General features: G+C 36.6%; 1 protein-coding gene and 1 pseudogene across 3 annotated transcripts in view; both read left to right on the top strand.

Moving 5' to 3' along the window:
• The window catches only part of CFDP1 (craniofacial development protein 1), a 117451-nt gene that overhangs the window by 47944 nt on the left and 42899 nt on the right, over positions 1 to 26608 (top strand). The gene's annotated exons all lie outside the window — the stretch shown is intronic.
• Positions 12006 to 12226, top strand: LOC308637414 (small nuclear ribonucleoprotein G-like; annotated as a pseudogene). Its single transcript has one exon. The product of its transcript is annotated as a small nuclear ribonucleoprotein G-like (transcript).

Genomic DNA, 26608 nt, shown 5'->3' with positions numbered 1-26608 from the left:
CATCCTTGACCCAGTTTCCTCCTAAAGTGCCATCTTATAATAGAACAACTGGGCTTTGTTGAGGTTGATACAGTCAAGGTACAAAACATTTTCATCTCCACTAGGATCCCTTATGTTTCAGTTTTATAGCTCCTTAATTCCCCTCCTTAATCCCTGGCAACCACTAATATAGAAATTTCCTTTTGGGGAGTTTTTAAACGACAGATTCTATTTCCTTTATAGTTTTAGGACTCTTCAAATTCTCTATTTCATAAGGGTATGTTGTGGTAATTTGTGGGCTTTGTATAGGTTGTCAAATTAGTGGGTAGAGTTCTTCAAAGTATTCTCTCACTGTCTTTTGATGTCTGTAAATGATATCCTGTTTCATTTCTGATACTAGTAATTTGTGTCCTCTCTTTTTGTCAGTCTGATAGACTCTTGTTGGTTTTATTATGTTTTCAGAGAATTTTCCCCTCCTTTGTCTTCAGTTTCACTGACTTCTAATCTGTTATTATTTTCTTACTTTTTGTTTGCTTTGCTTACATAGGTTGAGCATTCCTTATCCAAAAACCTTAAATCAAAATCCAAAAAGCATCGGTGCTCAAAATGTCTCAAATTTTAACGCATTTTAGATTTTGGATTTTTAGATGAGGGATGCTCAACTGGTAAACTATGCAAATATTCTTCAAAAAATATTTTTTTTTATTGTTTTGAAATCTGGAACACTTCCAGTCCCAGGCATTTTGGATAGGGGATACCTGACCTATGTGTTATTCTCCTTTTACTAGGTTTCTTGAGAGAGAGCTGAGATTGTTGATTGGAGACTTTTTGTCTTTAACAGTATTTGGCACTATAAATTTCCTTTTTGCTTGTTTCATCTCTGTTTCACAAATTTTGATACATTAGTCTTATTTTTATTCTATTAATTATATTTTTAAAATTTCCCTTGAGACTTGTCTTGGCACATGAATTATTTAAAAGTGTATAATTTCATTTCCTAGTGTTTAGAAGTTTTTCTGTTGTCTTTCTGCTGTTGCGTTTTAGTTTGAATACATTATCGTTGGGGGAACATCCTCTTTTAAGATTTCGACTCTCTTTTGAATTTGTTTGCATTAGTTTTATGGTCCCAGGAGATGGCCTATCTTGTATGTTTCAGTATCTCTTTTTATTACTCCATTATTACTCCAATATGTTATAATAAATTCCTTTTCTGTCTAAGTTAACCAGTTGGTCTGTTTTACATCTAAAAACTCTAGTATTCCTTTACAAACTAACAGGTAAGCCAACTGGGAGTTCAGTAAAGTAATTACAATAAACACTACTAGTTTCCCCACTGCACTGTGAGCTTGAGGGCATAGATCTTATCTTTTCTTTGTCCAGCTTGGTGTGTGGTAAATAACTTACAAGTATTTAAATGAATGAGTAAATGAATAGCTTTTATTTTTTTTTTAAAGAGAGAGAGAGAGGAGAGAGAGGAGAGGAGAGAGAGAGAGAGAGAGAGAGAGAGAATTTTTAATATTTAATTTTTAGTTCTCGGCGGACACAACATCTTTGTTGGTATGTGGTGCTGAGGATCGAACCCGGGCCACCCGCATGCCAGGCAAGCGTGCTACTGCTTGAGCCACACCTCCAGCCCCTGAATAGCTTTTATTAATGGTGATTATGTTTAAAAAGTAATATGTAAGGGACTGGTGATATAGTTCAGTTGGTAGAGTACTTGGCCTCGCATGCACAAGGCCCTGGGTTCAGATCCCCAGCACCACACACAAAAAAGTAATGGGTAAGGCTGAGGGTGTAGCTAGGTGGCAGAGAATGTGCTTAGCATGCGCTAGGCCCTGAGTTTGGTTCCCAGCACCACATTTTTTTAAAAAAACTAATGAATAAATTTGGATCTGTTAACATTTAATTCTTATTTTTTTGTTTATGTGTATTCTACTGTCAGTTATAATCTCAACAGCAGGGTGGTTTGGGTTCCACAGCTTGAGTTCAGGAAGTAACTAAACCCGGAAACAGACTGTGTAATATCTTCTTATATGATTAGAATGACATTTTATTTCAGCTTAATCATGCCAGAGTTCAAGCATAGACATGTGGAAAGTTTCTTACTCATTCCACAAGAACCTATTTTGCAATTCCTGCTATTTCCTTTATTTCAGGTTGACTTGTCCTCTCATAGAAGTGTTGTTCCCACAGCAGTGTATTTCACAATGCACATCCTTATGGAGTATGCAGAAGTCCTGCCATTTGCCCGGGAGCCCTGTTTCCTAGTCAGGAAACACATGGTATTCCCTCTGCTTTTCATGTGCTTTGCTGGGTTGCCTTCTGGATAACAGGAAAGCCCTTCATTTGTTTTCTCCCATTCAGCATTGGTTAAATGTATTTAAGGGATTTTGATGTATGATATACCCCATTACTAATTTGTTCAGGCTGTGACTGGTGACCACTAGCAAAGTTGCTTGGTAGAATAGATGGACTAGATGGAAGGGACATTACAGGGACTTGAGCTTAACTTACTGCCATTTGGCATGGTTTTCTGTTTATTGCTAAGATGATTTGGAGTGACTCCCTGTTTGTTGCTTTAAGTGATTTTCTGTGACTTTTACTGGCTAGGGAGGAGGAGGTATAAAATGTTGACCTTTTTCAGTGGTTCCCCTGATTTTTAGTTCTGAGCATATAGTAGCTTCATGTCTTTCCCCTTGTGGAACCAAACTTACTAGATTGTTCTTAAACACAAGAAGCCTTTTTTTTTTTTTTTTTTTTTTTAAATCTTCTCTCCTACTTAGTTTCCTTAGTTTCTTCTCTTTGCCACCATATCCCCCCCCCCCCTTTTCTGGTTACTTGACCTGGTAGCCTTGTTATTATAGATGTTCATTAGAAATACTGAAGAAAAGGTTGAGTTACTTTAAAAAAACAAAAAACAAGGTTTCAAAGAGACAAGGATATATCATCTTAATTATAGTATTTCTTTGTCTTATTTATAAATGATAAACTATATCAAAAATACAGAGATGTGTGAACTCACATCAATATAGTATTAAAATGATGAAGAGCATTTTAATGATAATTCTCCTTCAAACTGCATTAGTTTCTCAGTTTTAATCTGTTTGTCATGTATCAAGTAGCATCTCTGAAGTACTACTTTTTTGATTCCCCTAGCATTTGACTTTCATGAGAAGAGATATATTAGTTATCATAGAACCATTAAGTTCCGTGAGTTTGTACAATTGTATACATCCATGTAGCCACAAGCTAAAGTAAGGTATAGCATGGTGACATCACCCCAGAAAAGGATTTTCATTATGGTAGGTTAATTTTGCCTGTTCCAGAACTTAATGTTAATCAAATCATATATTGTTTAGCTTTTTGTGCCTGTCTTCTTTCAATCAACATATTTAAGAATGGATTTGCTGGGTCACAGGGTAGATGTGCATTTAATGTTATGACAAACTGCCAAACAGGTCTCCAAGATAGTCATATTGTTTCATTTTCCTATTTCTGATGCTTAAGATTTCCACTTAGACCATATCCTTGTCTGTGTATAGTGTTGTCAGGGTTTGTTTGTTTGTTTGTTTGTTTTTAATAAGTGTGAAAATAATGTCTCCTGTGGTTTTAGTTTGCATTGCTCTGAATACTAATAATGATTATATATCTTTTCATCTTTTCATTTATATGTAATCTTTTGCAAATTTTATATGTAAAATTTTGCAGTGTCTTAGTCTTACCCATTTTTATTGGGTTGTCATTCTCTTGTTGACTTGTAGTTCTTTATATATTGTGGGCCTGAGAGTACTTTGTCAGATATAAATGCTGTGAATTTTTGTCAGTCCCTGTCTTGCCTTTTTTTTTTTTTTCCCTGAAGTGTTTATATGGGCAAAAAAAAAATTCAATTTTGATGGACTTTGTATATTTTTTATGCTTGGTGTATCCTAAGAAATCTGCGTAACCTGAGGTTAAGAAGTTTTTTCCTTTCTTTTTTCTTTTTTTAAACTAAGGGTCATTTTTATGTTTAAATTTTTAGTTTGTTTTGGGTACTGGGATTGAACCCAGGGGTGCTTTACCACTGAGCTACATCCCTAACCCTTTAACAATGAAGGGCTGGAGATACAGTTAAATTGGTAGAGTGCTTGCCTCACATGCACGAGGCCCTGGGTTCAATCTCCAGCACCACCAAAAAAATAAAAAATAAAAATTAATGACCCAGAAAGGCATGGAAAACAAAATGAAAGTTAATAGTTTAGTGTTTATTTTTTAGGCCTCCTTTGTCACTTACCCTATGTAGCTGTTAAGCACTTGAAATGAGGTTAGTCTGAATTTTGAGGTGTGTAGTGTAAAAACCACACTAAGGTGTGAAGAATTAGTAAGAAAAAAATAATAAGCTGTCAGTAATTTTATATCAGTTCCTTTGTGGAAGCAACATTTTGGATTTATTGGATTAAATAAAGGATTAAATATATTTTCACTTTCATATTATTTAACATGCTACTATAAATTTATAAATTATGTATATGGCTCCCGTATTCCTGTTATACAGATTTGTTGTAGACCTTTCCCTAAGCATGTATATGGATGTATATGTAATCCCCTTCTCCACTTAACAAAATCAGGGCTGGGGATGTAGTTCAGTGGTAGAATGTTTGCCTAGCGTATCCCTGGGCTCAATCCCTAGCATTGCTTTTTTTCCTATGGGAGGAAGGTACCATAAGAGAAAGATATTGGTAAACTTTAGCAAGAATGAATAAAATTATTTAAATATACTTTGGCTGATTTCACATGTGCTTGTGGAAGTGTTGAAGTAGTTATTGTGTTATTTTCACAGCTGTGGCCTGCGAAATGTGCTGCCTTTTCACTTAGCACATGTTAACTGGATAAACCCAACCTTGTAGGAACTTTTAGGAGGAGGGAAAGTGGACAGATGGGAGCAGCTGCTCCAAGAGAGGTGTGTCAAGCACACTGTCACCACTTCATCTTCAGGCCAGAGTGGTTCAGTTCCTACACCAGGAATTAAAGCTATGGTCTGATTCCATGCCTGGAAACGCCTTTAAATCAGCAAGGTCACAAGCTTTTTTCTTTCTCATACAGTTGGTAAAGTTAATTTTCCTTTTCAGCTAACAGTTTGTCCTTGGAACATAACTAAAATGTTCCTTGCTGAGGCTTTTTTAATACTCTCCCTGACACATGTTCTGGTTTATTTAGAATTGAAACAGGCATTCAAAGTGAGTGTGTGTGTGTGTGTGTGTGTGTGTGTGTGTGAGAGAGAGAGAGAGAGAGAGAGAGAGAGGGAGGATGGTTTTTTCTTCCATGAAACAAAACTTGGAAGGAAAAATTGAATGAACTTTCCAAACAGTTGAGAAAAATAAATGGATTTCCAGACCTGAAACTCTGAATTGAGACACAGCTAGAGTAGTCACTTAGATTTTGTTGATTCTTTCATGGAGCTGTTTGATGCCCAGAGCTTCATCTGTTTTTATTTTTAATTTCTAGTTTGGGTTGGGTTCTGGAACCATTTTGCAGACAACCTTGCATTGCTTCCTTAGAGAACTGGAAAGTCCCACTGATTTGGATCCTTTGGCAGCAGTTGACATTTTACTGAGATTGGTCATCAGTCTTATAATTAATTGTGGGAGTGTTACTGCTGTTTAGTGTGGTTATTCACAAATAGGTAATAAAATATATATGGGCTGTGGCTATAGCTCAGGAGCAGAGCTCTTTGTCTAGCATATGTTAGGCACTGGGTTCAATCCTTAGCACCACATAAAAATAAATAAGGCACTCTGTCCATCTACAACTACAAAAAAATTAAGAAAAGAAAACAAAAACACGTATACATTCAAATTTTGGTACCAGTAGATAGTGTTGAGTTTTTCTTTTTTGATTAACTTGGACATTCTTAGCTCTTTTTCCAACTCTTCAGATTAAAACCCTGCTAATAGTTATTATTTGAGTCTCTTTAAGATTTATCTTACAGTAGAGGGAAGATGATCCCCATTGTAAGTATTGCTGGCTTCTGGGAAGGGAAGTAGGTAGAGTGCACTGGTCTGTGCTTTTGACTTGGGCAGACTTGCCTGATTCTTTTTTTTTTTTTTTTTTTTAATTTCCCACTAGAAAACACTATTTCCTTTTCTTTTTTAATAGTTATTTATTGAACACAATACCTTTATTTTACTTGTTTATATTTTTTTTATGTGGTGCTGGGGATTGAACCCAGGGTCTCACACGTCCTGGGCGAGCACTTTACTGCTGAGCCACAACTCCAGCCCCAGACTTGCCTGATTCTTATTGTTGCTTTGCACGATTCATTTGGTTGTAAAATAAAAATCATAATTCCTGTTTCATGCAGTCTGTTCCAAAAAAAGTCTGATTTCATAGAGACATTATTTAGTGTCTTAATTCGCTTTGACATAGTATTTTTTAAATGCCCACAGTTTCATTTACTTAAGATATTATCCTCAGTAGTAGAGTATTTGCCTACCATGTGTGAGACCCTGGTTTGTATCCTCAACATCATACACACAAAAATGACATTAGCTAGTGTTTGACTATTTTACAGAGTGAGAGAGATAATTATGAAGCTATGTATTATTGTTTCAGTTTGTAGCATATCCTAGGGGACATTTGGCAGTGTCTGGAGATATTTGTGGTTGTCAAAACCAGAGCAGGATAGGGAATGTAACTGGCCTTTAGATTCTAAGTGTTTGAGATGCTGCTAAATATTCTACAGTACAAAGGACAGCTCCCTACAACAGAGTTCTCCCCTTTAAAATGTCAATAGTGACAGGGTTGAGAAACCTTGTTAAGCACTACAGTGAAACCCATGAAGATATTTAGTTTGTTTTTTATCATTCTGGAATTGGCCTTTGTTGCACATGGCACAGTATATGTTTATATAGGAGATACTTGATAAAATGAATAAACTAATAAAGAAAGGTGAGTTCTGTCTTAAATTTTGTAGCAGGCAGGTTCTTTTGCAAATGAATCTTGAATTTTGTTTAGTAAGAGCCATGGACTATTATGAGCCTAGTGACAATTAAAAGCTCTTAAGACATATAAATAAAATATTAAAGATGCTTGTAATAAAGCAATCACCAAAAAAGTAAATAATTTTAAGAGGCACCTTTTCCCCCTGCATGCACGCGCGCACACGCAAACACACATACACACCCACACACATACACTTGTTGCAATTAAATTAATATTACCTGCTTAACAAATATAGGGAACATGTGTTTTATACAGGGGTCCTCCAACTCCAGTGTCATTTTTTTTTAAATTTTTTTAATATTTATTTTTTAGTTATCGGCGGACACAACATCTTTGTTTGTATGTGGTGCTGAGGATCGAACCCGGGCCGCACGCATGCCAGGCGAGCTCGCTACCGCTTGAGCCACATCCCCAGTCCCTCCAGTGTCATTTTTAAGCTGGGGGTGGTTGAACCCAGGGATACTTTACCACTGAGATATATTTCTAACTCTTTTTAAATTTTTTTTTTTTTTTTTTTTTTTTTTTTTTTTTAATTTTGAGACTGAATCTCACTAAGCTGCTGGATCTGGCCTAGAACTTAGGATTTTCCTGCCTCGGCCTCCCAAGCATCTGGTGTTATAGGCATGCACCACTACACCAGTTCCAAAATCTAATAGCCAGTTTTTGCCACATGGAAACATTACCATATTTTATGGTTTTTTCAAGAGATATTATAGATTTGGAGTTTATGTGGATTTGTATAATTTTTGTTTTTTTAAATGGGTCAAAAGAAAGTAGGCCAGTTTGGAGCTTGGGGTTGTGGCTCGGAGGTAGAGCGCTCACCTAGCATGTGTGAGGCCCTAGGTTTGATCCTCACACCACATAAAAATATAAAATAAAATATATTTTTTAAAAGAAAGAAAGTAGGCCAGTTTGAAGACTTGATCTGATCTGCTTCCTTTCCCTTATCTTGAGGCTCTGAGTGGCAGAGAATCCACTGGCCTTAATACAATTCTTTTTCAATGGCCTTTGTAGATCCAATAGATACATTTGTAATATTGCTTTTTCTATTTCATCAGAAGAAACAAGCCTGGGGGCATGTATGTCTCTAGCAATAGTCTATGTTTAGATCATTGGAGAATAAGTAGCTCCTGCTGCAAAGCCATGAGCCTAGATAAATCTAGAGCAGAAGCACAAATTAGAATTCTCCAAAGCAGTATGTGCTTTGTACTACTTTTATTATTATTCCACAAGTTTTTTTTTTTTTTTTTTTAATTCTTCTATGCCTAGTGAGATTAGTCTCATTTTACCTTCAAAAACTATGCTGAAGTACTGGATACAGTGTTGCATGCTTGGGAGACTGAGACAGGAGGATCCCAAGTTCAAAGTCAGCCTGGGCTTAGCAAGACCCTGTCTCGAAATAAAAGTAAAAAGGACTCAAGGGTATGACTCAGTGGTAGAGCACCCCTGGGTTCAAGCTCTAGTACAAGGAAAACAAAACAAACAATAATCACTTGATGTCATATAGTCATTCAGTGTTCATATTTCCTTGATTTATCAAAAATTGATGTTTTCTCTGACAAGTTTGCTTGAGTAAGGATGTAAATAAGGTCCATATGTTACATTTGACTGATAAACCTTTTAAGTCTCATTTTACCTTCCTTACCCTACATCTTTCTCCAACATTTTTTTTCTGTTTTTTTTAACAGCATTTTTTAGGGATAATTTATCATACTCCTAAAATTCATCTACTATAAGCCTGTAATAGTTTAATGATTTTTAGTAAATTTTTAAAATTTGTAGCCTTCATTCATAAATCAGTTTTAGAACATTTCTATTCCCCATAAAGTTCTTTTCTGCCCTCTTACAGTCAATTTCTGCTCTTATTTTCAACATCAGACAACTTCTAATCTACTTTCTGTCTCTGTAGATTTGCCTTTTCTGGAAATTTCATTCAATTGGAATCATACTATATAGTCTTTGTTAGCTTCTTTTACTTTAATGTTTTTTAGTTCATCCATGGTATAGTACATATCAATAATCCATTCTTTTTTTATTGCTAAATAACATTCCATTATAATGATTTTATTTATTCATTGGTGGACAGTCATTGGGGTTATTTCTACTTGTTGGCTGTTGTTTTTTTTTTTTTTTTTTTTTTTAATATTTATTTTTTAGTTTTCGGCAGACACAACATCTTTGTTTGTATGTGGTGCTGAGGATCGAACCCGGGCCGCACGCATGCCAGGCGAGCGCGCTACCGCTTGAGCCACATCCCCAGCCCGGCTGTTGTTTTTAATAATGCTGCTGTGAACATTTTCTGTATGAATTTTTGTGTAGACCTATGTTTTCATTTCTTTAGGTTTGATAACAAGGAGTGGAATTACTTGACATATGATAAATTTATGTTTTTAAAAATGTGCCAGTTGTTTGCCAAAGTGGTCTCACCAGTTTACATATCCACCACAATGTACAAGTGTTTTCATTTGTCTACTTTCTCACCAACATCTTATGGGGTCAATCCTTTTGGTCTAGCAAGTTTGTAGGGGTACCTCATTATATTTAAGTTACATTTCTCTAATGTGTACTGATGTTGAGCATCTTTCCATGCCTTTTCTAGCCGTGTATATCTCCTGTAATAGGCTATAGATTGTACACCTTCTGATCAAGTTAGGATTTCCCACCTTACTTTCCAGCTGTTTTGACAGCCAGATTCAGTACCGTCTCCTCAAGTCATAGAGAATCAGGTTTCAGCTGGAATCCAGCCCCTCTATACCACAGGCATTCGGTCAGATCTCACAAAGTCAGTCCCCAACTCCTCAGGGCTGACCCCACTCCACTTTCTACCTGTCTTTGGTTGCTCTCCAGTGCCTTTAAATAAACCTGTGTTTTCTGTGTTAGCTGGAGTTTATAATTGTTATGCGTCTGGGAAGGATTTGTCCAAAAAAAAAAAAAAACGCCCTACTCCATTACCATGTTATTCCATTTAATAATAGCTTTTCTCTTATTCTTACATCATGGATATATGTTTAACCTTGTTATTCAACTTCAAATATTACATGTAAATTATCATTGCTTTCTGATTTGTAGGCTCTTTAAAGGCTTAGAGTAACTCCTTGTATTAATCCACTAAATATTTAAGGTGAGATGGAAAAATAACTAGCCAGTCACCCTGGCCGACTTTGTATTGTATTGATGGCCAGGTAATTCACAACAGATCATAGCCACAAGTAAGTAACTTGGTTTCCTTCTCAGCACCCATCCATTTAAAACTCTCATGACCTATTCAGGAGACTGAATCAGGAAGATTGAAAAGCTCAAGGCTAGCCTGGGCAACTTAGTGAGATCCTGTCTCAAAATTTAAAAAAATTAAAGGCCTGGAGATGTAGCTCACTGGTTGAGGGTTTTCCCATCATGTGTGAAAGACTATGGGTTTGATCCCCAGCCCTATAAAAATAAATAAGTAAATAACCATTCTCAGAAACATCTACCAAAACAGTATATTAGGTAACTAGTATTTAGCAGGGTTTAAAAAATGAACAATTGACATACATTTATAAGTGCTTAGATTAGTGGTTCTCAAATTATTTTGTCTTAGGACTATTTTGCATCCATATAAACTATAAAGGACTCCAAAGAGCTTTCGATGCCTATTGACATTTACCAAATTAGAAATTAAAGCTGAGAAACTTAAAATATTGATTTTCAAGTAACAATAGTAAGTTCATTATATGTTAACATAAATAGCATAATTTTGTGAAAAAATGAGTATATTTTCTAAAATGAAAAGGAAATTTGGTAAGGAGAGTGCATCTTACATTTTTAACAAGTCTCTTTAATATCTATCTTAGTAGACTGTGCAGGACCAACAGCTGTATGATGTTTTAGAAGGTAGCCAACATTCATAGCCACTTCACATGGACCCTTGCTGATGTTGTCACCAATCATGGGAGTTTGGAAAACACTCCTGTATACTTTAGAGAATGTGAAAGAGAAGGGTAAATAGTGTCTTAGTGTTGTCATTAAAATTGTTTTAACCTCTTCAACTCCTTGAAGAAATTCTCAGGTCTCTCAGGGATCCTTGAACCACATTTTGAGTACTGTAGGTTTAGTATATCCCTTGAAGGATTCTCAATCAGCTAAGCATAATATTTGTTTCAGGAGAACGAGAATTTGGTAGCTGAGAGTAGACTGGAGTTTGACTCTTCTTGAATACTTTTAATATTTTGCCTTGTACGTTAATTATTATTTTTAAAAGGTAAACTATTAAAACTATTAAAGTCCTTATCTTCCTTCTCAAAAAGGTAGTTTTTTTTTTTTTTTTAAGTTATTTTACTTTAGGGGCTAGAGATGTAGCTCAGTGGTAGAGCATTGGGTTCAGTTCCCAGCACTGCAAAAACATATGGGATAGGGAGAAGTACACTGGAGAAATCTCTCCCATTTAGATTAGGTTTCCACTATCATTAACTCTCACTGCCCCTGTTTTCTTTTATTGTGTATGTGTGTATTTTTTTTTCACTTCCTTTCTTTCCTTCTAGACTGTTAATTCTGTGGGAGCATAAGTCAAATCTGTTTGTTCACTTTTCTTAATTCAAGACTTGGTTCGTAATAGTTGGTTATACTGGATGAATGAATGATTGAGGATCTGTGGGAATTTGTACCAGTTTCCCATTTGTCAGTGCTGAGCAATTCTGGACAGTTGCCAGAGACAGATGTCTTACCCAAACACCTTTTTAGCATAGGTTAGTGATTGCAGCGTTTGTACTGGTTCCTTGTAGGTTGTGTGCTAGATGAGCAGTCAATAGTAATAAACAATTTAGGAAGTCAGGTTTCATAAGAGGGGACCACAAAGTGGTTCTCTTATGCTGACTTTCAAGCACAAAGTTTTTTTGCTATTTTAAAAATTCCTGTTCGTTCTTTGATTTGTTGTTTTTTTCTCTAGATAAACAAAATTAGTATTTTTTTCCCCCAGAAGACCTCATTGGCTTTGTAAGCCCTGACTCCAGTGCCAGAATAAAGAGCATTATACCACCGTTTCAAAACATCTCTGAGTCTGCAGAGTAGACAATATGAGCAAAGCTCACCCTCCCGAGCTGAAAAAATTATGGACAAGAAGTTATCGTTGAAATTAAATGTGGCAGACATGTCCAAGAATATTGCGGGGATTTAATCCCTTCATGAATCTTGTAATAGATAAATGTGTGGAGATGGCAACTAGTGGACACAGAACAATATTGGAATGGTGATAATATGAGGAAACAGTATCATCATGTTAGAAACCTTAGAATGAGTATAAATAACGGCTGTTCAGCAGAGAAATCCATGTCCTCCCTCCAGAAGCCCTGTTTAACTATGACTTGAAAATTAGGTCATGTACATTTTCATATTAAACTTTTTGTTAAATAAACTTCAATAGCAAAAAAAAGAGAGAGAGAGCATTATACCAAATGCTTTCTTGTGCCTGAATGAAGTTGGCCAAATGTGATTCTTCCAGTAGAAGGCCAGTGGCTGGATTTCAGAGCAGACAGTTTCCTTGCAAACTCAAGGCCACCCATTGCCACAAGATCTACTCCTGCCATCCTAAAAAATTCTCAGCTGGTGCTCTTGCTATAGCCATTAAAGTCCATTCAGAAGCTTCTGCCTTTGCCTCTCCATTTCCCTGTAATATTGTTTAAAAAAAGAATTAGCACTCACCTAGCACGTGCAAGGCCCTGTGTTCTATCCTCAGCACCACATATGAATAAATAAAATAAAGGTATTGTGGGGCTGGGGTTGTGGCTCAGCAGTTGAGTGCTTGCCTAGTGCGTGTGAGGCCCTGGGTTCTATCCTCAGCACCACATAAAAATAAATAAATAAAGGTATTGTGTCCAACTACAACTAAAAAATAAATATTTTTTAAAAATTAGCACTTGTTTTATATAAAACAGGCAGAGGGTTTGCCTAGTATGCGGGGAAGGGAAATTGCATAGTAAAATAATCCTTTTCCTTACACAATACTTAGGTTTGCTTGTAAGTGAAGAAATGAGGAGTATGTCTTTAAGATTGGCTTCATTCTTGTGGTGCCTGTTTTCTTGGGCTATCATGAGTGTATTTTCTTTTTTTTTTTTTTTAATTTTTTATTGGTTGTTCACAACATTACAAAGCTCTTGACATATCATATTTCATATATTAGATTGAAGTGGGTTATGAACCCCCAATTTTACCCCCAATGCAGATTGCAGAATCACGTCGGTTACACATCCACAATTTTACATAATGCCCTATTAGTAATTGTTGTATTCTGCTACCTTTCCTATCCCCTACTATCCCCCCTCCCCTCCCCTCCCAACTTCTCTCTCTACCCCATCTACTGTAGTTCATTTCTCTCCTTGTTTATTTTCCCATTCCCCTCACAACCTCTTATATGTAATTTTGTATAGCAATGAGGGTCTCCCTCCATTTCCATGCAATTTCCCTTTTCTCTCCCTTCCCCTCCCACCTCATGTCATGAGTGTATTTTCTAAACCCAAAATCAGCATACCTTTTTTGACAGCATCTTTTTTTATTTATAGACTTATTTATCAGAAGGATTTTATGGTGGTTTCAGAAGAAAGTCAAATATTTATCCACAAGAATGGGATCCTAATTAGAATACTCATATGATTATATCAAAATGGATTCTACTGTCATGTATAACTAAAAAGAACCAATTTTTAAAAATTAAAAAGAAAGTGCCTTAATGTCTTACAAAGCATCTGGTACCATTTTGGCATTCTTAATGAACAATGAATAAGAGCTCCTCTTGTGGGGCTGGGGATGTGGCTCAAGCGGTAGCGTGCTCGCCTGGCATGCGTGCGGCCCGGGTTCGATCCTCAGCACCACATACCAACAAAGATGTTGTGTCCGCCAAGAACTAAAAATAAATAAATAAATAAATATTTAAAAAAAAAAAAAAAGAGCTCCTCTTGTTCCACGTCCCTGCCAGCATTTGGCATTGTCAGTGTTTTGGATTTTAGCTGTTACAATAGTTTTATAGTAGTATCTCATTGTTAGTTTAATTTGCAGTTCTCTGATGAATATAATGGTGAACATTTTTATGTTTTTTGTCATTCATATATCTTTTTTGGTGAAATGTTGAGTTTTAAGATAAATATTTTCTTCCAGTCCATTGCTTGCATTTTCTGTCAGCAGTGTCTTTTGTAGAGCAGAAAATTTTAATTTTAATAAAGTCTAAATATTATTTTTTAAAAGTAAGCCAAATATAATTATACATTTAGGAGTAAAACAATTGGATATATCCAAGAAAATCCAGGTTACATTTCCTGGAGGACAGGAATTTGACCCTTTAAGAGAGGAATATGCTGAATTTTAAATTTGATTCTTGTGGGTTTCACCACAGTGAAGGTATCAGAACTCCTAGAGCTGTAGTCTGTACCCAGAATAGAGTATTGCCTGTAGCCAAACCTTGGTTTGGTCCTTTGTCTAGAAGACTGTAGGACAGACAGTACAAACACAAGATGACAGTACTGACCCAGAACTGTCCCATTCTAACCTCACCTAGTTTGATAGATCCTACAGTGGAGGAACTAGCTGTTTGATGGTAGGGAAAGCACCTAAGGGAACCAATAACTTCATTGAATTCTTTGTTTTTTTCTACATGTCCTACAAATGATTTCCTATAGATCTGACAATTATGGTCAAGATAGGCTCTTTTGCTTGTTTTTCTTAGGCCATGCTTCCACACGATGCGGAATAGGAGAAGGAAGAGAGCAAAGAAATAACAGAAGTTCTGAGAACAAATACAAGGAAACCAGGGGAACAAAGAGGAAACAGACATTGAGAAATTCCAAAAGAAACCAGACAAGTAGAGAACATGTTCGTGTGTTCAGAATTATTTTCTACAGTATATTTATGGAGAGTACAGGTGCCTTGGCAGTTCTATTGTATATTATAAAAATCAGATTTTTTTCATTCTCTTAGCTTCTCAAAAGGTTATCCCTTCTTAAATTTTATTTACTTCTTTTTTTAATCTGACCAAATATTCTGTTTTAAAATTATAGTTTTAGTTCTTTCTGGATTTCTTGTCCCAAAGCAGCAAAATCTGTGACATTGACAGCAGTCTGGTTCTGATGTTAATGTCTGGAACACATTAATAGAGACCTGAATCAATGACTTGAACCCAGTATTTTACCTCTCAAAGTCTGCATTACTGGGCAATGGTCAGGTATTGTTAATGTGTGCAGAGCCACGTTTATATGATGAAGCTGTAAGCACCAGACAGTGGGAACCCAGTTGCAACAATTAGAACAACTTATGTTAAAAATATGCATGCAATAAATATTCGTTGGTTAATGAATTGATTTATAGGAAGAAAATTGAGAAATGAATGGGTATGTCTGACAGGATAGCCAAAATGCATCTTTTTTTTTTTTTATTGTTGGTCGTTCAAAACATTACATAGTTCTTAATATATCATATTTCACAATTTCATTCAAGTGGGTTATGAACTCCCATTTTTACCCCGTATACAGATTGCTGTATCACATCAGTTACACTTCCATTGATTTACATATTGCCATTCTAGTGTCTGATGTATTCTGCTGTCTATCCTATTCTCTACTATCCCCCCTCCCCTCCCCTCCCCTCCCCTCCCCTCTTCTCTCTCTAGCCCCTCTACTGTAAATCATTTCTTCCACTTGTATTATTCTTCTCTTACCCCTCATTTCCTCTTATATGTAATTTTGTATAACCCTGAGGATCACCTTCCATTTCCATGCAATTTCCCTTCTCTCTCCCTTTCCCTCCCACCTCTCATCCCTGTTTAATGTTAATCTTCTTCTCAAGCTCTTCGTCCCTACCCTGTCCTTGGTTACTCCCCTTATATCAAACAAGTCATTTGGCATTTGTTTTTTAGGGATTGGCTAGCTTCGCTTAGCATAATCTGCTCTAATGCCATCCATTTCCCTCCAAATTCTATGATTTTGTCATTTCTTAATGCAGAGTAATACTCCATTGTGTATAAATGCCACATTTTTTTATCCATTCATCTATTGAAGGGCATCTAGGTTGGTTCCACAATCTTGCTATTGTGAATTGTGCTGCTATGAACATCGATGTAGCAGTGTCCCTGTAGCATGCTCTTATTAGGTCTTTAGGGAATAGACCGAGAAGGGGAATAGCTGGGTCAAATGGTGGTTCCATTCCCAGCTTTCCAAGAAATCTCCATACTGCTTTCCAAATTGGCTGCACCAATTTGCAGTCCCACCAACAATGAACAAGTGTACCCTTTTCCCCCGCATCCTCTCTAGCACTTGTTGTTGTTGGACTTCATAATGGCTGCCAATCTTACTGGAGTGAGATGGTATCTTAGGGTGGTTTTGATTTGCATTTCTCTGACTGCTAGCGATGGTGAGCATTTTTTCATGTGCTTATTGATTGATTGTATGTCCTCCTCTGAGAAGTGTCTGTTCAGGTCCTTGGCCCATTTGTTGATTGGGTTATTCGTTATCTTATTGTCTAATTTTTTGAGTTCTTTGTATACTCTGGATATTAGGGCTCTATCTGAAGTGTGTGGAGTAAAGATTTGTTCCCAGGATGTAGGCTCCCTATTTACCTCTCTTATTGTTTCTTTTGCTGAGAAAAACTTTTTAGCTTAAGTAAGTCCCATTTGTTGATTCTAGTTGTTAACTCTTGCGCTATGGGTGTCCTATTGAGGAATTTGGAGCCCGACCCCACAGTATGTAGATCATAGCCAACTTTTTCTTCTATCAGACGCCGTGTCTGTGATTTAATATCAAGCTCCTTGATCCATTTTGAGTTAACTTTTGTGCATGGCGAGAGAAAGGGATTCAGTTTCATTTTGATGCAAATGGATTTCCAATTTTCCCAGCACCATTTGTTGAAGATGCTATCCTTCCTCCATTGCATGCTTTTAGCCCCTTTATCAAATATAAGATAGTTGTAGTTTTGTGGATTGGTTACTGTGTCCTCTATTCTGTACTATTGGTCCACCCGCCTGTTTTGGTACCAGTACCATGCTGTTTTTGTTACTATTGCTCTGTAGTATAGTTTGAAGTCTGGTATCGCTATACCGCCTGATTCACACTTCCTGCTTAGAATTGTTTTTGCTATTCTGGGTCTTTTATTATTCCATATAAATTTCATGATTGTTTTATCTATTTCTACAAGAAATGCTGTTGGGATTTTGATTGGCATTGCATTGAACTCATAGAGGACTTTTGGTAATATCGCCATTTTGATGATGTTAGTTCTGCCTATCCATGAACAGGGTATATTTTTCCATCTTCTAAGGTCTTCTTCTATATCTCTCTTTAGGGTTCTGTAGTTTTCATTGTATAGGTCTTTCACCTCTTTTGTTAGGTTGATTCCCAAGTATTTTTATTTTTTGTCCTCATTTCCGTTTCAGAGGATTTGTTGCTGATATACAGGAATGCATTTGATTTATGCGTGTTGATTTTATATCCTGCCACTTTGCTGAATTCATTTATTAGCTCTAATAGTTTCTTTGTAGACCCTTTTGGGTCTGCTAGGTATAGAATCATGTCATCTGCAAATAGTGATAATTTAAGTTCTTCTTTTCCTATTTTTATGCCTTTAATTTCTTTCGTCTGTCTAATTGCTCTGGCCAGTGTTTCGAGGACTATGTTGAACAGAAGTGGTGAGAGAGGGAGGGCATCCCTGTCTTGTTCCAGATTTTAGAGGGAATGCCTTCAATTTTTCTCCATTCAGAATGATGCTGGCCTGTGGCTTATCATAGATTGCTTTTACAGTGTTGAGGTATGATCCTGTTATCCCTAATTTTTCTAGAGTTTTGAACATAAAGGGATGCTGTACTTTGTCAAATGCTTTTTCTGCATCTATCGAGATGATCATATGGTTCTTATTTTTAAGTCTATTGATGTGGTGAATAACATTTATTGATTTCCGTATATTGAACCAGCCTTGCATCCCAGGGATGAATCCTACTTGATCATGGTGTATAATTTTTTTGATATGTTTTTGAATCCGATTCGCCAGAATTTTATTGAGGATTTTTGCATCTAGGTTCATTAGAGATATTGGTCTGTAGTTTTCTTTCTTTGAAGTGTCTCTGTCTGGTTTAGGCATCAGGGTGATGTTGGCCTCGTAGAATGTATTTGGAAGTTCTCCCTCTTTTTCTATTTCCTGAAATAGCTTGAAAAGTATTGGTGTTAGTTCCTCTTTAAAGGTTTTGTAAAACTCTGCTGTATACCCATCCGGTCCTGGGCTTTTCTTAGTTGGTAGTCTTTTGATGGTTTCTTCTATTTCCTCTATTGTTATTGGTCTGTTTAGGTTGTCTATATCCTCCTGACTCAATCTGGGCAGATCATATGACTTAAGAAATTTATCTATGCCTTCACTATCTTCTATTTTATTGGAGTATAAGGATTCAAAATAATTTCTGATTATCTTCTGTATTTCTGAAGTGTCTGTTGTGATATTGCCTTTTTTATCCCGTATGCTAGTAATTTGAGTTCTCTCTCTTCTTCTCTTCGTTAGTATGGCTAAGGGTCTGTCGATTTTATTTATTTTTTCAAAGAACCAACTTTTAGTTTTGTCAATTTTTTCAATTGTTTCTTTTGTTTCGATTTCATTAATTTCAGCTCTGATTTTAATTATTTCTTGCCTTCTACTTCTTTTGCTGTTGTTTTGCTCTTCTTTTTCTAGGATTTTGAGATGAAGTATGAGATCATTTATTTGTTGGTTTTTTCTTTTTTTAAGGAATGAACTCCAAGCAATGAATTTTCCTCTTAGAATTGCTTTCAATGTGTCCCATAGATTCCGATATGTTGTGTCTGTGTTTTCATTTAACTCTAAGAAGTTTTTAATTTCCTCCTTGATGTCTTCTAAAACCCATTGATCATTCAGTAACCTATTGTTCATTCTCCAAGTGATGCATGATTTTTCCTTCCTTCTTTTATCGTTGATTTTCAGTTTCATTCCATTATGATCAGATAAGATGCATGGTATTATCTCTACTCCTTTATATTGTCTAAGAGTTGCCCTGTGACATAATATATGATCTATTTTTGAGAAGGATCCATGTGCTGCTGAGAAAAAAGTGTAACTGCTTGATGTTGGGTGGTATATTCTATATATGTCAATTTTTTTTTTTTAAAGAGAGAGTGAGAGAGGAGAGAGAGAGAGAGAGAGAGAGAGAATTTTTTTTAATATTTATTTTTTAGTTCTCGGCGGACACAACATCTTTGTTGGTATGTGGTGCTGAGGATCGAACCCGGGCCGCATGCATGCCAGGTGAGCGCGCTACCGCTTGAGCCACATCCCCAGCCCTCTATATATGTCAATTAAGTCTAGGTTGTTAATTGTGTTATTGAGTTCTATAGTTTCCTTATTTAACTTTTGTTTGGAAGATCTGTCCAGTGGTGAGAGAGGTGTGTTGAAGTCTCCCATGATTATTGTATGGTGGTCTATTAGACTCTTGAACTTGAGAAGAGTTTGCTTGATGAACATAGCTGCACCATTGTTTGGGGCATATATATTTATGATTGTTATGTCTTGTTGGTGTATGGTTTCCTTGAGCAGTATGTAGTGTCCCTCTTTATCCATTTTGATTAACTTTGGCTTGAAATCTATTTTATTTGATATGAGTATGGACACTCCTGCTTGTTTCCGAAGTCCATATGAGTGATATGATTTTTCCCAACCTTTCACCTTCAGTCTATGTATATCTTTTCCTATCAAATGCGTCTCCTGTAGGCAGCATATTGTTGGGTTTGTTTTGTAATCCATTCAACTAGCCTGTGTCTCTTAATTGGTGAGTTTAAGCCATTAACATTTAGGGTTATTATTGAGATATGGTTTGTTCTTCCAGCCATATTTGTTTATTAATGTTACTAAACCTGATTTGTTTTCCTCTTTGAGTTTCTTTTGCATCCAGTCCTTTCTGTTGGCAGACTTTAGTGTTGCCAGTCTCATGAGTGTAAAGTGCTAGAGTTTTATACATTGGGTTCTCAATATATGGAACAGTGTATATGTATACAATGTGTGCTAAAGATGTGTGAGTCACCGAGCAGAGATTAGGAATTCATCAGAATAAAACAACAACTAAAAATAGCTGGAAGCAGCTAATAAAAGAAAGACTCCAAGACTATAGGAGTAAATGAGATACATGTTTTCCCATTAAATGGCAAATTGTACCAGTTGTATTTAAATCTTAATGGACAGGATAATCCAGTAGTAGCCTTGAGGCCTTGGTGATACCTGGTAACTGATAAGGGTTACGTGGACCCCGGTTATATACAACATAATTTGTTCATGCTACTGATATAGTTATTAGACAGGTATAATTCTACATGTGTAAACTAATCTTGAAAGAAAATTAGTTTATGCTTTCTTTATCTGCCAGTACCACAAAAAAAATTTCAGCTGTCTTTTCCCCAGGGCTTCTATTATTCATCTGATGCCAGGATTTAGAATCAGTCCCATTACTTTGGTTCCAAGGAGCTTTATTCTCTACCCAGCCATCTGATACTCATTCAGAGCTTGAAACTTAATTAGGCACTATATTCTCTTCTGAGACATTTTAGTTCTTCCCCACCTTCTACCCCAGAGTCTCCAAGACTGAAATAAAAGCTGTATTGCAATATATGAGGACCCTTGTGTTTACTTTCTGAAATGACTTCTTCCAGAAGCCATCTTTTATTTGCTGTGATAAATATGTGCGGGTAAGTCACAAAACAGATATTCTAAGCTTTATTGGAAGATCAGAGAGATTTCCAGGATGGGGGTTATTTGTTGAGATGGGGTCTCTGTGTTGCCCAGGCTGGTCTCAATCTCTTGCATACAGAGATTCTCCTGCTGAGGCAGGTATGCCACCCCCATGTCCAACTGGGAAATCAGAGTTGTAAAAGGTAGTATAGATGATTCAGTGAGGTAGAAAACTTGTCTCTCAGCAAATCATTTTAGCTTTTTCTGGGGAGTTAGCAATGCACATGTGAATGTTTATATTACACAATAAACAAAACATTGAAAACTGTAGTTGCCATTTAAGAAATATTGGCACCCAGGGAAATCACCTTTGGTCAAGTAGACAACCATATATATATATATATATACTGGTGGGGCCAGAGGTTGTTACCTTTATGTTCTGAGTTCAAACTTACTTTCAGTGGTCAGAATATGTCTTGAGATTTGCTTAAGGCTGTTACCCCTGGAAAAAAAGATAAGAGAATCTGATAGGAGGTCAACACTGTTGGTTAGTACCAGGTAGAGGTAGTGCCTGCTTGCACGTTGTTACTACCCTGGACTTTCAGGAAAGACTGGTTGGATGATTTGACAAATTCAAGGCATGAGATTTTAGTCATGTGTTTCCCCCACCCCCAGTGTTATCTCTCCCTCTCTAAGAGTCTTTTGGGGAAAATTCATTGCACAGACTGACTAAAATCCAACAATTAATCCACTTCACAGCATATTTGCCTCCACAGAGCTTTGCCGTTCTGGAACATTGGTGTGAATTATTCCCCGTTAATAAGAATCTGGCTTTTCTTCCTACTGGAGAAAAGAAGCTTATTGTGCACATTACTCTATGTCAGCAGTTTTGGAACTTTTCATTCTCAGGGCCTGTTTGCATTTTTCAAAATTATCAAGTGGGTTATGGACTGTTGTTATTTATAGTATAAGTAACTGAAGTTAAGAAAATTAAAAATAGCTCATTTTAATAATAATTTTTTTAAAAACCCCTGTTACATGTTAAAATAACAGAACTGCATTTTTTAATTAGAAAAGTAGCACGAGTTTTAGAATCTTTTTATTATCTGACTTAATAGAGTATAGCTGGACTCTTAGAGCTGCGTCGCCATTCAATCTAGAGTGTTTTCTTTTGGAGGGGTGGGGAGTCCTGGGGATTGAACTAAGGGGCACTCAACCACTGAGCCATATCCCCAGCCCTATTTTGTATTTTTATTTAGAGACAGAGTCTCACTGAGTGCTTACTTAGCGCCTCTCCGTTGCTGAGGCTGGCTTTGAACTCATGATCCTGCTGTCTCAGCCTCCCAATCTGCTGGGATTACTGGCATATGCCTGGCCCAGTCTGTTTTGATAGGTTGTTTTGGTTGAATCATAGAAGAAAATACAGCCTTGAGCAGATATGTAGGTGGAAAAGGAAAGAGTTGACTGCCGCTGCCCCCCCCCCCTTATCTTTTGTGGTACTTTTGTGGAACTCACTGAGCTATATCCCAAATCCTTTTTAGTTTTTATTTTGAGACAGATTCTTACTAAGTTGACAAGGCTGACCTTGAGCTTGTGATTCTCCTGCCTCAGCCACCCAATTGGTTGGGATTAGAGATACCATTGTGCTGGCAAGAAAAGAGTATTTTAATAGCTGTTTTGATAACTTTGGTAACCTTCTGTACTACTACATCAAAATGTGAACAGTGGTGGTTTCTTCAAGTTTAGTCATGATGTGAAATCTAAACCACATCAATAAACTTTTTGTATTAGTATATTAAAATCCTTCATTCTGCCTTGTACCTTGAATGATCTTATTACCAATATGCATGAATTATAACATCGTACATTAGTCATTTGGAGCATTTTTTTTTTTTTTTTTTTTTTTGCTGGATTATACAGATCTTCTGTTGCCTAATTTCTTTAGAGGGTATCAGCAAATCACAGTCATTAATAGCATAACCAGTCTCATCAGAAGTCTTTAAGTCCTGGGAAACTGTCCAGCTCACAATCATCTATACAAAAATATTCCAAAATTCTTAACCTCAAAATGTTGTATTGGCAAAAGTACTGTCAGTTCTCCTTGAAGTGACAGGCTGACTTACTTTGTTCATTTTTGAGTAATGAAAAAAATGTCAGCCAAATACCCAAGTGTGAATAGCCTTAGTTTATCTTCCATTCTTTGAAGTAAAACTGTCATTCTATTATCCAAGCAGATCCTTCAGCTTGCAGCTTGCTTGCACAAATTCTTTTCTGGGAGACCTCTAATCTTGGCAGAAGTGTTTTATGATTATTTCCCATCCTCACAAAAAACATATCTATTTTTAAAATTAAGGTTTTAATCATTTTATTTTATATAGAACTATGTTTATTTCATTATAGATAAAATATCTGACAGGTTTGAGGCCCATAGTACAGCAGTAGAGCACTCACCTAATTCGATCTGCAGCATCTCACACACACACACAAATTATATTATAAATATATAAAATATTTATTTTACTTAATTTCAGCCCTTCAGGTTTTTTTTAATAAAAATAAAGAGTTTTTTTAAAAAGGTTTTGTTTTAGAATAATTTTATATTGGGTAAAATAGGTTATATCAGAAAAGCTTCTGAAAATGATATGGAGAGTTCCCATATACTTTCACTCACCTTTCCCTAGTGTTAGCATCTAATATAACTATGGCACATTCATTAAAATAGAGATTTAAAGCCCAGTGTGGTGGAACATGCCTGTAATCCCAGTGACTTGGGAGGCCGAGGCAGGAGAATCACAAATTCAAAGCCAGCCTCAGCAACTCTGGCTTTGCTGGGGGTTAGGGATGTTGCTTAATTGTAAAGTGCCCGTGTTCAATCCACAGTACCAAAAAAAAAAAAAAAAAAAAAAAAAATAGAGATTAACATTAGGTTAGTACTGGTAACCAAATTCCATACTATTTTCATCTCTTCATTTTCTCTCAAGTGCCTTTCACTGTTTCAGGATCCAGTCCAGAACACCCCATTGCTTATTTGCAAACTTATTTCTTTAGTTAGGATTGAACCTAGGGCCCTCTACCCTGAGCAACATCTCTTTTTCTTTCTTATTTTGAGATAGGGTCTTGCTCAGTTGCCCGTCTGGCCTTGAACTTGAGATCCTCCTGTTTCAGCCTCTTGAATCACTGGGATAACAGGCATGTCCATGGCTTTTTTTCTATTCTTTCAGCAAGTCTCAAGAGATAATGATGGGAGTAGTTATTCAATGAATGCCTACCATGGCTATTTAATGTGTATTGTCTCTAATCCTGAAGAAGAGTTTTATCCTCATTTTACACAGATGTTTAGACAGGTTTGTTAATTTGCCCAGAGTTGAAACAGGCTTAGAACCAGATTCACGGGGTTTGTCTACCTCCAAAACCTGAGCTCTTTCTGCTGCTTCATGATGCTTTTCCAAGGAGATGGAAGCCGGGAAGCAAAGGCATGAATACAAGTGGCAGATAGGTTTCCTGACACCTGATCACATTGATCATGGCCATCACCTTGGAAGTGGAGGAACCAACATTGCAAGATATTTGATGTCCCTGCTGTAGGCCATCCTTTCTTCCTTTGGCTTTTCACCCTTTCAGTTTTCTAAATGAAGGGCTTTTGTTCTCTGTGGACTTTACATATTCTTTTGAGAAATCACCTGAAGACCAGATTCACATTTACCTTTTCTAATATATTTTAATATTCCCCCAGTGAAAACCACTTAGTTCATTAAAGTAAGCAAGTTTATTTTTCTGGTAAACTTTTATGTTACCTGAAAAAAAAAATTTTTTTTTGTTATTGATAATAAGGGAAGCATATTTGTTTCATTGGAGACATGGGTTTTTATGATAATTTGGGTAGAAATTCCTCCTCTAAACATAAAAAGTAATTACAACAGAGGGTATAAACATTCTACTTCAATTACAAATGTTGTCTTATGTTCCCAGAAAGAGAAAAAGAATAAAGATTTAGTAAATTAGGAGTATTTTTACCATTATGAACATCATGGTCCTATTTTCCGCTTCCTTCTTCCCTCCCTCCCTCCTTTTCTTCCTTTCTTACTTTTTTTCTTCTTTTTTTAATGTCCTCAGCCCTATTTAAAATTTTATTTTGAGATAGGGTCTTGCTAAGTTGCCCAGTCTGGCCTTGGGATTACAGGTATGCGCCATCACCCCTGGTTCCATTTCTTTATTTTTCTTATTTCACCAGTATTCCTATTAAGCCTGCCCATATTATTTTAAAGCAAATTTCAGATATATAATTTTACCTATAAATATTTAAATACTTATAGGGGGGGATGTGAGGGGTATGGAAACTGAACCCAGAGGTGTTGAGTCATATCCCCAGTCTTTTTTAAGACAGGGTCTCACTAAGCTACTTAGAGCCTGAGTCTCCTGAACCACTGGGATTACAGGCTCATGTCTGACATCCAGCTCAATACATATCTTTAAAAAATATTTGCCCATAAATATTTCAATATGTATCTCTCTTTTTTAAATATAATCACTGTTATAATTCTTGGAAAAAATTAACAGTGTTTTTATAATTTTACCAATTATTCGGTCACTGTTCAAATATCCAATTTTTCTCACATATTTGGTTATTTAGTTTTGTCTTTTTTGATACTGTAAATTCAACCCCAGGGGTACTCTATCACTGAGCCTTTTAATTTTTTAAAAAATTTTGAGGCAGGGTCTTGATAGGTTTTTTGTCATAAAGAGTTTCCCACATCCTGGATTTAACTAGTTACAGTCTCGTGGTAAAGTTTAATATGTTCCTCGTATCCTCTTTTTTTCCTACAAATTAACAATTGGATCTAGGGACTTGATCAGATTCCAGCTACATAAACACACACACACACACACAAATTATTATCAAAGCTGTTTTGTTTGTTTTGCAGTACTGGGAATTTCACCCAAGGCCTCAAGCATGCTGGGTAAATGCTATATGATGGAGCTACACCCCCAGCCCTTTTTTATTTTTGGTACTTGGGCAGAACCCAGGGGTGCTCTCCACTGTACTACATCCCAGTTTACTTTTTTTTTTCTTTTTTGAGACAGGTTCTCCCTAAGTTGCTAAGACTAACCTCAAACTTTTTTTAGGGTGAGTGGGATACCAGGGATTGAACTCAGGGGCACTTGACCACTGAGCTGTGGAAAGCCACCCACATATAAGCTAAGCATTCTCTCTCAGCCCTGAGTAAGGGGGTATTGGTACCTTACCCTGTGCAATGCAAGTGGCCTCCACCCTCATTTGGCAAAGAAATTTGCTCTAACTCTGGACTTGGGCGTTACCTAATGGAATTGAACAACCCCCCTTGAAACTTTATCCCCTGCCTTATTTGGTGAAGAACATTCTATCGAAACTCCTTCGTGTGTCCCCTTATAAAAATAAAGAGATTGTGGGGCTGGGATTGTGGCTCAGCGGTGGTACACTCGCCTAGCATGGGCGGGACCCAGGTTCGATCCTCAGCATCACATAAAAATAAAGGCATTGTGTTGTGTCCATCTACACCTAAAAAATAAGTAAATATTTAAAAAATAAATGAAAGAGACTGTTTCCAGTGTGGAAGCTGATTTATTAAGGTCGCAGAGCAGTCCCACACTCGTTATGAAAATGACTTCTGTGTCCTGTGCTTTTTTGCTGTTTTCCTAGCTTAATGTTGCAGCCAGCTCTTGAACCCAGTTCATCTCGCCAGTGCGGATTGCTGTGAAACTGATCCATATCTCCAGCCCTACTTGGTATTTTATGTAGAGGCAGGGTCTCACCGAGCTGCTTAGCACCTTGCTTTTGCTGAGGCTGGCTTTGAACTTGCCATTCTCCAGAGCCTCCAGGATTATAGGCCTGTGCACCATGCCCAGCTAGCTACTGAAGATTCTAGATCCCTTCATGGCTATAAAATGATGGTGGTCTGATTCTATCATTGCTTCCTTGACTTTTAGTTACAGTCCTTCAATATATAAT

Source organism: Spermophilus citellus (assembly GCF_964194105.1).
Source record: "Spermophilus citellus genome assembly, chromosome: 18".
NCBI classification, from domain to species: domain Eukaryota; kingdom Metazoa; phylum Chordata; class Mammalia; order Rodentia; family Sciuridae; genus Spermophilus; species Spermophilus citellus.
The sequence above is the reverse complement of the archived record's forward strand: the minus strand, read 5'-3'. Positions and strand labels throughout refer to the sequence as shown.